Raw genomic sequence first — 13,609 nt, 5'->3', positions numbered from 1 at the left:
TCAGTAATACTAATGAATGTTCCACTTCCTGAATCTGAATCTGCAAAAGCTCATTTTGGCTATCTTGGCAGTTGCCAGAAATGTTATTAAAAATTTTTGAAATCAAAGTTAGTTCCTACATTCAAAGAAGTTTTAAATTTAACAAAAATGCTATGTAAAACTAAAAAAGAAGTTATCAGAATAAGATCTGTAAATCATTAAGACTTTTAAATTTTGGGATAACCTTGAGATGTTGCCATTGAAATACCAGATTCTTAATGTGTTCATTTTATAAGATTGCCTTGATGATTCAATGTATTCCTATCATTGTGTAACAATATCTGAAGTTGAATTTTTTCCATTCTGTGTATATGTTGTAAATATGTTAAATTAATAAAACTTTTCTTTTGTTAAATTAATAAAACTTTTAAAAGAAAGAAAGAAATGTCATGACAGACAAATCTATTGTCTTATCTGCCTAAACATTAATGAAACAATTTCATTTATGTGATTTAAGAAGAAAGTCTTTCAGCATTGTTTGGAATGCTTTCAGTGTTTGCTGTTGTCTTGCTTCTGCAAGAAGACTATTCCAGCAGGCAAGCAATATTTTACAAGAAGCTTTGTCCCTAACAATTGTACCAAAAGGTGATCTTGGAAAGGGTCAAAGCATTGCCATTATTTGCTCTAAGGTCATAAGGTAGCAGTTGTTATAGAAAATTTTAGGAATAGAAGCAAATATGTTGATCAATTAATATATTTGTTTAAAAATGTAGAGTGAATTTGAGTTGGCCTTCTTGAAAATGAAGTTGATTTGACTTTTGTAGAAGGAAGCAGTGATTGGTCTTGGGTTCCGCTAGCAAGATGAAGTGGCATATTTAATTAACAGTAGTTTAAAGTAAATCAGTGTTTACTGAGGGATTTAGAAAAATGATGGACACAACATAACTTAATTTTAGGCAGAAGTTCACTTTTGAGGGATGCTTTTTTGCTTGCAGAAATAATAAACCTGGTATTATGTAACTATGTTTTAGTTGCTGAAGGACTGTATTTGCAATTATCTCAGTCTGTGGCTTGAATGGCAGGGTTGGGTGCATACGCAAACCTAGGAAAGTGCACCCAATTATTGATTAGTATTTAATTTTTGCCCTGTTGGCTGTCTTATTATCAGTTGTATTTCATAATCATTTAGTGTCACAAAAGTCAAAACTGGAGATTTTTAGCATTCAGTGTTAGTTTTTTAAGGTATTCAGTTCAAGAGGGAAATTAAATGTGTATTTTATGTTGTGGTTGTAGTGTGACTGATCAAAACTGAAAGGGAAGAATCTCTTCTGTGTTCACTATTTAGAAAGAGAGATAGAGAATAATATAGGTTTGAATGGCGACCCATGTGGAAAATTATTACTTTGTTCACCTACATCAGAACTTCAGTTCCTAGGGGGTTACCTTAAAATTTTTCTTAATAGGGTAATTATGTACTGGAAAAACCATGAAAATGCAACAGATTTTCAGAATGCCTTCAAAGGAATAAAATACAAGCACATGTTGCATCTATTTATATTGTGCAAAATGTAATTAATCAATTACCAAAATTTAATTACAAGAAAAAGGTTAAGTTAAGAATTAAGGAGACCTCTTTATTTTATGACATTCACCTATTAGAGAAGTATGTTGAATTATCCATCACACCGAGAGGTCTCAGGATTGACAAATTGCCTGCTTATAAATTTTCTGAAGATGAAGGTGAATTTTTGGAGGAATGGAAGGCAGCTTCGTTACAATGCACACTTAGCTGGCTTAAAATCCTAATTAAGCGCAACCGGAGTTGTCTTGGACTGATCCAATCACAGATTGCGGTAGGTGAGGCAACTTTACTCAATGAATTTCCTAACACAGCATTTAATTCGGCTATGAAGGACATTAACGTTGAAGTGTCCAAAGTAGAATGTGATGTAATCACTAGAAAAAAGAAAAAGCTCAATAGAGATGTCGGTGACTTCAGAAGTAATTTGGTTTACTCCTGGCAAAGAAAGCGAAAAAATGGTTCGGTCATTCTTCTGTTTCTTCATTGGACACTGTCGCGAGCAAGAAAAGTGTTTCCTTCAAAAGAGTGGATATTGTAGCTGATACTGGCGGGGCTACCGACACAGAGGAACAGGGCAGGTGGAATTTGGTACTGATAATGTCAGTGATATCATGCAGCATTTTGGTTCTGTTTCGCAAGTTGGAAGTTTGAACTTTGATAATGCAGGCCCTGCACAAATTGACTATATTTTTCCACACATTGTCAATTTAAGTGATTTTGCAATGACTCCTGATATGTCACTGGTTTTGGATAAGGGTAGTAAATTCGTTCCTACCAGGGTACCTGCTTTATCTGATTTACTTTTGGATGTTAAACGTTTTTGTAGGAAACTTTATTTAAAAGTGTTTTTTGAATCAAAGAAGTTTCCTAAGCTTGCGTATGCGGGCATTGATGTATCCGATGGAAGGATTGATGCAAGCACTGTTCCAACTGAGAATGATAGCAAATTTTCATGTGATTTTGATAATTTGTCTATTCTAGATGATTCCTTAATGGAACTTTCTATTTATGAATATTCTTTTGAGGAAGTTGATAATTTTGTCACGGGTGATTCAGATTTTGGTATTGCTTCTAGCTCTGTTCTGAATTTTGATAATGATACTTCGCATACTGAACGTTTCCATACTGGATATGGCAAACTTATAGTTCCAAGTTTGCCAGCATGTAGTTCATTTTGTCCACCTAAAAATTGTTCTATTCTGAAAGTTTTTGAAAGTGTTCTTTGTAAAAAAGTGGAATTTGAGTATGCTTCCTTTTTAAAGCAGTACATGACTTATAACCTTACTAAAGTTGAATGGTTGGCTTTAAAGGAAATGAAAAGTGTGTCTAACAAATACATATTTTGTACTGCAGATAAAGGGGGTAATTGGGTTATTATGGAAAGATGTCATTATTTAAAAATGAATTATGATCTTTTGTGTAATGATTATATTTACGCAGAATTGTCCAATAACCCAATTAATGAGTACAATTCATTACTTATGGAGCTTTTGGAAAGGGGCGAAAGGCTAGGTTTCTTGAGCAGTAAAGATGTTAAAAGATTATTTATTACTAATCCCAAGGACCCGACTTTTTATGCTTTGCCCAAAATCCATAAGAATTTATTAGATCCCCCTGGTCGTCCAATTGTGTCTTGCTGTGGTGGTTTTCTGGAGCACATAGGCATACTCTTAGATAGCATACTTAAAAAAGAACTTAAAAATGTTACTTCTCACATTAGTAATACCAATCAATATTGTGAATTGGTAAAAAATTTCAGATGGGACAAAACATTTTATTGGGCCACTATTGATGTAAAGGCTCTTTACACCAGTATTAAAACTAGATTTGGCTTGGAAGCTATCAACAAAATTTTGGGGGAGGGACCACGCACTTCATTCATTATTGTGCTATTAGAGTTTGCACTTACTCATAACTATTTTCTTTTTGAAAAAAAGATTTTTCTTCAGAGAGAGGGTACTGCAATGGGGGCGAACTTTGCCCCCACTTATGCTATTCTCTTTATGTCATACTTTGAAATTAGTTTTTTGTACACTTTAGACTTTTTTCAAAAAAATGTCATCTTATATCGTAGATATATTGATGATTTGATTTTTATTTGCAAGGGCAAAATGTCAGATTTTGATAACTTTGTGGATCAACTTCATCAAAATAAATTTGGTCTGGAATTCACATTTACTGTGAATACACAAACAATACAATTCTTGGACATCTTGTTATATGTGGATGAAAAAGAATTAGTACAGTTTAGGCCCTTCAGGAAGAATATTGCCTCAAATAATTTTTTACATGCCACCAGTGCACATCCTGCACATTTAATTGAAGCACTTCCTTTTGGTGAATTTAAACGCACCAAGGAACACACTTCAGATAGTGCGAATTGGAGGGTGGAATTTATAAATATCAAATCCAGACTTTTATCTAGAGGTTATTCTCAGAGCATCATTGAAAGAAGTTTTGATAGATTGTCAGACTCTAATGTGCACAAGAATAAGGCCAAAAAAGCAAAAAAATCAGAGTTTTAGTTTTAGGGAAGCTTTATGTGACAAAAGTGAGAATATATTTTTTGTAACAAAGTTTTCTTCCTTTTCACCAACTCTGAAATATATTGTGGACTTTTTGTGGCCCATTGTTTGTAAAAATGAGGAAATAGGTCACCTGTTTCCCAATCATGTGTCCTTCTCTTATGGAAGATATGCAAATTTAAAAGAAATTTTGAAATTCAGGTTTGATAATGTCAACACGTGTGAGAATGTTACTATTCCACATGGTATGTTGAGTTGTGGCAAATGTAAAATCTGCCATAAGGTTAAAAACTTGTCTGGAAGTATGATTAATGGTGTTAAATATATCGCCCATGACAATTTTAATTGTAAATCTTGTGGTGTATATTCTTGGTTGTGATTGTGACCCACCAAAATACTACATTGGTCAAACAAAACGCCAACTCAAAATACGTATTTTAGAACACATGGGCGATGTACGTAATGTTAGGTTGGATAGTCCTATTTCGGAACATTTTAACACAGTTCATAAGGGCAATATGGATTCATTAACATTTTGCGCTTTAGCAAAACCAAAATCTAAGAATGGTGTAAATTGTTTACAAAATCTTTTGAAGTTAGAGAGCAATTTTATTTTAAAATTTGGCACCTTGAGACCCAGGGGTATGAATTTGGAGGTAAATCTTACTATTTAATAATATTAGCAACTTTGTTGTTGTAATGATCTTTATGGTGTATTTTAATGTCTTTTTTGAATATTAGATACCTTCTCTATATGGATTTAGTGTCAAATAGTTCAATTTAATTTATATTTGTTTTGTTACTTGTAGTGTCTCCTTAAATTCTTTGGAAACTTTTTTCTTGTAATTAAATTTTGGTAATTGATTAATTGCATTTTGCACAATATAAATAGATGCAACATGTGCTTGTATTTTATTCCTTTGAAGGCATTCTGCCGAGGTACCAGAATAAATCTGTTGCAGCGTTCCAGCTTTTGTGGTTTTTCTTATATAGGGTAATTATGTAACCTGGAAACCATACCAGTTCCAAAGATCATGGATTTGAGCTTTTTAGGAGTAGAAAATGATAAACATCAAACATCCATGTCATATCAATAAATATCAAACCAGTAAATAATTCATTCTTATGTTGTTATGTATTGTATTTTATTACTTTATATAGCCTAAGACACTAAAGCTAAACTTGAAGCCATCTTGTGAATCTGTTAGGATCACATAGATGCTTATACGGTTGAATAATATGAATATACATTGATTTTTCAGAAGTTTTGAGAGATGGACTCAGAGTGAAAAACATTCTAAATTCCCCTGGAGAAAATATTACCACACATGAAAGTATCCTATCCCACCTCTCTCACACCATCCATAACAAAACCATCATACTAGGGGATGTAAATAAAGACTGTCTCTCAATGCAAATTCCCAATAATACTACTTCTTGTATCAATCTGCATGGATTTGAGCAGCTAATCACAGCCCCCACCTATAATAATAAATCTCACCTCCCCAGCTCTCTTCTTGACTAGATTTTGGTCTCCCACCCCCAAAACTACCATAATCCCCAGACCCTTCCTAATGCACTCAGTGACCACTGCCCTATTACTGTAACCAGACATACTCCCCACTTCACCAAACCCTTCAAGTATATTACCTCCTGCAAACTTTCTAATTTCTGCCCTGACTCTTTCATCGACCTACTCTCCAGAACTAACTGGTCTCACCTCAACACTCTCCCCTTGGATGAAGCTGTCCACTCATTCAATGCCACCTTCCTCAGTATACTTAACTTCCTAGCTCCCTTCTGCACTATTAGAATCAAATCCAACACAGCTCCATGGCTAACTCAATCTACCCGAAGCCTCATGAAAAACCGTGATAGGATATGGAAAACATGGACTAAAACCAAGACACCATCTCTTCTGCAGACCTCTAAAGAACTAAGTAACAAAATCAAAAAAATCATCCATAAAGACAAACTGAACTTATATGCGCACCCTCCCACTACCCTAAAATCAGCTCCCAAAAAATTCTGGAATTCTATCAATCATATCCTTCATCCAGGAAACCCTTCCCCTCCTAACCATTGCCCTAATGAAACCCCAATAGACACTGCCATTAAATTTAACAATCACTTTAGTGACTCCATAACCACCTTAATTAACTCACTTCTCCACAGTAACAATGTTAATACCCCCACTAACTCATCTTCCCTTCCCAACTCTTCTAATTCTTTCTCGATTAAAGCAGAATCAACTAATTATATAAAATCCTTATTCTCCAAACTTAAACCCTGCTCCCTCTAATCAGGCAATCTACCCTCTTATTTCCTTAAAACTGTCCCAGAACCCCCGGCCTATCCTGTGTCTATCTTGATCAACCACTCTATTTCTGAATCGTATGCCCCCTCATTATGGAAACAATTCTTTACTTTACCCATTCACAAAGGTGGCAATTCCTCAGACATATCAAACTTCAGACCAATCGTTATACTATCTCCTCGCTCTAAAGCATTATAGAAATGCATTCACAAGCAGATAATGCAGTACCTTCACCAAGAAAACCTTCTCACACACACACAACATGGTTTCCATTCTAATCATAGTACAACAACTGCACTAATATCCTTCATCAACACAGTATCTCTTGCTCATGACAATAATAAACTTGTCTCATGCCTGTTCCTTGACCTTTCTAAAGCTTTTGACACTGTCTCCCACCCTCTTCTCCTGGAAAAAGTGACTTCTCTAAACTTCTCTCCTCCTACCATTTCCTGGTTCTCCAGCTATCTCTCTAACCACCAATAATCAGTAAAATGGCTCTCTGCTCGATCTGTTCCCCTCACTGTGCAAATGGATGTCCCCCCAGGGATCTATCCTTGGACCACTGCTCTTCAATATTTTTACAAACTTACTATATTCCTCTTGTCCCCAGTCATCACTTGTGCAATATGCTGATGACTCTACTGTCATCACCATTGAAGATAATCCATCAGACCTCCACTCTGCTACCCAAGCATCCATCAACACCATTGAGACTTGGCTTAATGACAAAAAATTAATTCAAAATCAATAGAAAACCCAAGCTTCTACTCTTTCTCCCCAAAAATACATTAATCTTAAAACTATATTTAGCATTTTATCAAGCAATAACACCATCATCACAGCTGAACCCAGCATTAAATTGCTAGGAGTCACTATAGATGATCAACTTAACTTAAGTTTGATCTACATGTCACAAACAGTATCAAAAAAACACACCAGAAACTTGGACACCTCTACCATAATAAGAAATACTTAACTAACACAGCCAGAATTACTCTCTCCCATGATTTTTTACTTCCCACACTTCTATACTTCTGCCACATATTCCATAACCTCAACTCTACACTCATTTCAAGACTTGAAACTACCTATAATAAGGTGGCCAGATTCGCAGCCAACAAATCCTACAAGTCTCATCACTGCTTATCACGTAAGCAACTGGACTGGCTCGAGTTCCCTCACCTGCTCCTACTTTATCAGCTGCAAATTATCCACTCCATCCTGTATCTGCCCTTGTACTGCCCCCTCTCTACTATTATATCTAAACACTCCCCAGCTAAGTCACTTTGTAGCTCAGATCAAGGACTATTACAGATTTATAAACCCAAAACTAAAATAGGATGTCTACTCTATAACTACAACCCAGCCACTTCCTGGAACCAACTACCCCCTTGAAATAAAGTCCCTTGACCATATCAAGCAATTCAAATTAGTCACCTGAAAATACCTAACAATAAAATGGACCTACCATTGTAGTCATCCCCCTTGAAAGTACTACCCTTACACCTATACTCCTCCTTACCCCAAGTTTACTTCTAACTTTGTTCTCCCTCCACTTCCTTCTATCTTCTCTTTCTTTTTCCCTCCCTCTCCTATATTCTTCCCTGTCTACCTCATTTAAACTATATCACACTGTTTCCCCTTAGATCGTCTACTTCAACCTGTCTTTCATCTTGGACATCAGCTCTTTACTTAACTATATCTTCATTCCTACCTCTGTATACAACCTCTCTAAACCTATCAACAATAATACAGGAATGTTAATGTACTATGCCAATATAACCCAACTGTAAATTTTGCTAGCTGTAACTGATTCTTTGTTAAATGTTATTGCACTGCAGAGCCTCTCTCCATCCAACTATTCCATATATGCTGTCTATACCTAAAAAACAATTATGTTACTCTTTAATCATTTCATGTGCTATTGTAACCTGATACTAACTTTTCTGCTGATTGTAATTGTACTTTGTTAAATTTTAATTCTCTGAGTAGCTTTTCTCCCCAGGTCTCTGCTGAAAATGAGCCAAAAGCTCAGTCAGACTTACCCGGTTAACAAATGTAAAATAAATAAATAAATAAATAAAATCCTGGGGAGTTTTAATAGAGATAATGTTTGAGAAGGAACACTGCCAAAGGTGAGGGAGAAGCAAAAGATGTATGCTAAGTTTTTCATATATGGAATTCTTATTTCTAAATGTGTAGAGTGACGTTTAACATATTTTGAGCCAGATGTTTTATGCATTTGGAAGTGTACTAGTTAGGATATTATTATTCAAGTGAGGTTTATAGGCATTTTTATCTGAGAGAAGAAGATTCTTGGAATCATTACAGGCTAATTTGGAATGGCATATATAGGAGGCCTGGGGGAATAAGCCCCATACAGAAAAATTACAAATAAAGTTGCAAAAAACTGTTGCAAACAAAGACTAACAGTGAATATGGAAGAGTAAATTAAATAGATAATATGCATCTTATAAATTAGATTACATACAAAATATCAGTCAGTATAACTATGAAGTTTAATAAAAGGTGAATCTAAGTATGGATGAAGAAGCCCAAGACAGTAGAAGGGATAGCTAGATGGACAAAGGAGGTAGAAAAACTAGGCATGGGGGAGTGAGTATGAAGCCAGGGTAAGAATAGAGGAAACAGCAGGAGTTAAGATGAGTAGAGTAGGAAGAAGAAGTAGGTAGACAGCAGCATACTAGCTCTTTATTGTGTTTTAGAAAAGTCTAGGATATAAAGTCAAGGATGCTTTCTTCCCTAAAGAAGGAAGATCTGGCTGAGTATGCAAATATTCCCCTTAATTTCCCTAGATGTACTTCAGTTCTGTTTAACATTTCTTCACAGTAGTCTGACTTCCAATCAGGCCATGCTTTATCTGAGTAAGACTTTTGGTTCAGTGGTGAGACAGAGACATTTCTGCTGTTAGTCTTTATTTTGGTTATTTATGTGACAAGATAGGAATAGGGATTAATCTGATTATTTTTATTGAAGATAAAGTCAGTATGTCTTCTCTTAGTGAGAGAGCAATGCCAATTCCTTGTATCAGATGCATATCAGTGGTGTAAGGAATTTTATTGTAAAAGTCCAGTTAGGAAGAAGTAGAGGAATGGTCACTCATGTTTGCTGAGACTGACAAGCCTGAGCAGCAGCAGAGTATGGTCTTGTGGGGTTACCTACTAATTAACATAAACCCATTGAGTTAATAAACCTGTATAACCCTGACTATCTAAACTGTTTGTACAGAAAGTGATATCTGTCATATTGTATTCTACTGTTTATAGACTAGACAGTGGTGGAATATAGACTACATGACCGGTTTGGATTGCTTAACTGAAGGTGTAATATTTGCTTTATCAAGACTAGAATTTATTTTGGAAATGAGTAGTAGTATTCTACCACCTTTTCAAATTTAGCACCAAGAACGTGGGTACACCTGTCACATTTCAAAAACACTTGTAAAATAGAGGCAAAACTTTACTTAAACTGCCACTTTTTGTCTACTTCAGACTAGGTATCTACCCAGAAAGAACACAGCTGAAAGCAGGTCTATAGATTGTTTTTCCCTACTAGATTCTAATAACTCCTAACAATTTGGCTATTTAGACATTTACCCTGAAATCTTTAGCCTGGGGGAGTTCTATGAACTCAGATCTACAGATTGTTTGCAGCATTTGCTGCTCAATTTCTCCTGAGTGTGATTTTCTACAAGAACTAACTACTTCACATTACCTGTGACCAATCCCAGCCCCCTCCTCCAATACTGTACCAGCAGAGTTTTTTAAAACCCCTGGAGCCATCTTGGCTTACTCACAGCAGCTGCCAATTTCCCTTCAGCTTGTGGTGTATCTCATTGTTAAGTGTTTGAGCTTTATTTTTTATATTGCAGCTAAGGTCTCTACAAACTCAATTGTTTTGTTACTGTCAGCATTGCTACTGTTGCAGAACTGGTCTCCTACTTATAAATGTTGTAGACAAAGTGTTACAATGCATCATTTTCCAGTCTGACTTGGTGCTTAGTGTGCTTATTGCTGCTAGCACTTACAGATGCTATAGTATCAAACTGGGTTGCTACTCCTTATCACTTTTGTTTAGTACATACTTTTTAGTTAAAATAGATGCTAAGCAGTGTGACTGAGTGTTCTGTGATTCAGTTTGAAGGAAAGCAATAAGTTAAATACAGAACACTATATTACGACTAAAAGTCCTGTTTTGCTGCCAAGTCAGAGCGATCCTTAGTTGTTTTAACTGCTGTACCATGAGAAATATTATAGCAATGTAGATATGTAAATGTCTGTGTTGTGATATTTAAGTACTGTTATATACAATTGTTGTGATAGTTTACTACTGCTGTATCTGTGATAGAACTGTCTCTTTAAATTCATGGGCTACCTAAATTATCTGATGTATATATCACCAAGTAAAATGTTTTTTTTTTTATGTCAAGGGCTTCATGTGCAAATGCATAACAGTTACCTGATCCTTTTTTACTAAACATTTTGTACCTGTGTAAATAGTGTAATGTACTGCTACTTTTAAACCCAATACCCTTCCTGCCTGGGTGATAATTTATTATTTTAGTTACTTTTTACAGCACTTCTCTCTTATTCCCCTTTCAGAGACCTTAACGTAACAATTGTTTTTGTCACCATCTTTCATTTATTGACCACTGTCCCTGTGAACGGGCTCTCTCAGTCCCCCACTTGCTGAATCATTAGCCATTGGCCGCATCTGCAGTGAAGAAACCAGCCACAAGGACTCAAGGGATTTAAAAAGAAAATAAGTTTCTGTAGGTGTCTAGCTACATTTCCCTCTTAGCCTGCTACTGTAGAAAGTACCTGGTCTAAAGCAGAAATAACTGGCTCGCCCATGGCTAGGAACAGCAGCTGCACTCCCACCTGCTGTAAATACATTCCCAGTTAACTTTTTCTTTTTGTTATCAGTAACCCAAGATAAAGCTCTAAGTGAAAAGAATTGCCCACTTGTAAAATAGAGGCAAAAAGGTACTTAAACTGCCACTTTTTGTCTGCTTTAAACTAGGTATCTACCCAGGAAGGACACAGCTGAAATCAGGTCTATAGATTGTTTTTCCCTACTAGATTCTAATAACTCCTAACAATTTGGCTATTTAGACACTTACCCTGTAATCTTTAGCCTGGGGGAGTTCTAGCCCGCTACACTCACTCCGCTCCCCTCCCTGTCCTCTATTCCCACTGGCCCCAGTACCTCTGCATTTATTCTTATCCTTAACCCCACCCCTAATTGCCAGCAATTAGGCTACACCACTACTCACCCCCTCCCCCTACATCCAACATATTCATGCTACTACCTAATATAATAACAATCCTAACCTGTGTAGTTCTAGCTCACATTACATCCTACCAAGGCTCCACAGTCACATGCCACAACAACTTCCACTGTACTCTCTCAACACCCTCCCTCATACACTATAACTACACAACCCCTGCCACCAAAACCATCCTCCCAATACACACACTCCATTACCAAACACCTAACACACTCAAAAATAAAATATCCCTAAGATACCATAAGCAATTTACTATGTATATAAAACATATCCTAAACACCCTCTATAAACTAGCCATTGCTGGAGACATCCATCCAAACCCTGGTCCTCCCAAATCCAACCCAACCACAAACCCTAGTCCAAGCAACCCTTCCACAACTCAACTCCTAGCCAACAAGAAAACAACAGACCTACTTATAATGTCCCTAAACATCAGAAGCATATGCAATAAAATCCAAGAACTACATGCCAGCATAAGCATATATTCCCCAGATATTCTCTTTCTAACTGAAACCTGGCTCAAACCTCACATCAGAAGTGAGGAAGTACTTCCACCTGAACACAACATCGTTTGCATAGACAGATTGTCCAAAAAAGGAGGTGGTATAGCATTGATATTTAAACACCACCTTAATATTCAACTCCTGAACTCATCTGCCCTTCACCACAACAATGAAGAAATCCTGTATGCCAATCTCAAACTAAACCCAAACAAAACAGTCAATATCATAGGATGCTATTTCCCACCAGGTTAAAATATTACATCCCTAGAAAATCTCCTGAACTGGGCTACTCTATCCCTACCCTAGGAAACCATCATTCTTGGTGACTTTAACATCACCTGGCTATCCTGTAATAACAGTCTCCCAGCCATTCCCCTTAATCACTATGGATTCATTCAACTCATTCAATCCCCTACCTGAATCAACAAAAACCCTAACAATCATACCTTACTTGACTGGATCCTAGTCAACAAAGCCCCTCACTCTTACCTAGCAGGCTGCTTACCTGACAGTCTTAGTGAGCACTCCCCCACCTTCCAAATTTGGCACCACACAGTCTGAAGCCCATTATCCACAGGGAAATATGGAACAAGTCCAACTTCAACCCCAACTCCTTCATCTTCTCCCTGCAAAAAATTAACTGGTCACCACTAAAATACCTTAACCTGGATGAGGCTGTCCACTTTTCAACAGTACCTTCCTCTCCATCCTAAACGCCCATGCTCCTGTAAGAAATGCCAAAGTCAGATCCAGGCATGCCCCGTGGTTACAAAAGATCACCAGAACCCTAATGAAATCCAGAGATAAGGCCTGGGAGCACTGGCAACTAACAAAAAATAACTTGGATAGGCAATCATTCCTTGAACTACGCAATAAAGCCAAAATGCATATAAAATTAGACAAATCCCTACCTCTACTATAAATCCACCCTAAACTCTACCATACACAACCCTAAGCAATTCTGATCCACTTTTAACACTATCCTCCACCCAGGGAAGGTTGATACCCCCCAGCCATCGATTTCCCCCTCCTCCAGCATTATTGCTGAATCCTTCAATAAACACTTCACTGAAACTATAACATCTCTAAACAAACAACACTTCCCTACAACAGCCCCCCCAACACCTAACCCTAAATCCCCCACTCCTCTTTTCTTCTATACCTCAGTACCTACCTCCAACATAAAAAGACTATTGTCAAAACTTAAACCCATCAAACTCGCAGCTGACAACCTTCCCTCTGAATACTTGAAAACTTCAGCTGATACACTAGCCTACCCAATTTCAATTCTAATCAACCATTCCATAACAAAAGGCTATGTTCTCTCAATATGGAAAATATCCCACATCATTCCCCTCCACAAAGGCACCCCCTCCTCCGACCTCTGCA

The sequence above is a fragment of the Protopterus annectens genome, chromosome 5.part0 (genome assembly GCF_019279795.1).
Source record: "Protopterus annectens isolate FY-2018-M chromosome 5.part0, PAN1.0, whole genome shotgun sequence".
NCBI classification, from domain to species: domain Eukaryota; kingdom Metazoa; phylum Chordata; order Ceratodontiformes; family Protopteridae; genus Protopterus; species Protopterus annectens.
Note: the sequence above shows the minus strand (reverse complement) of the source record.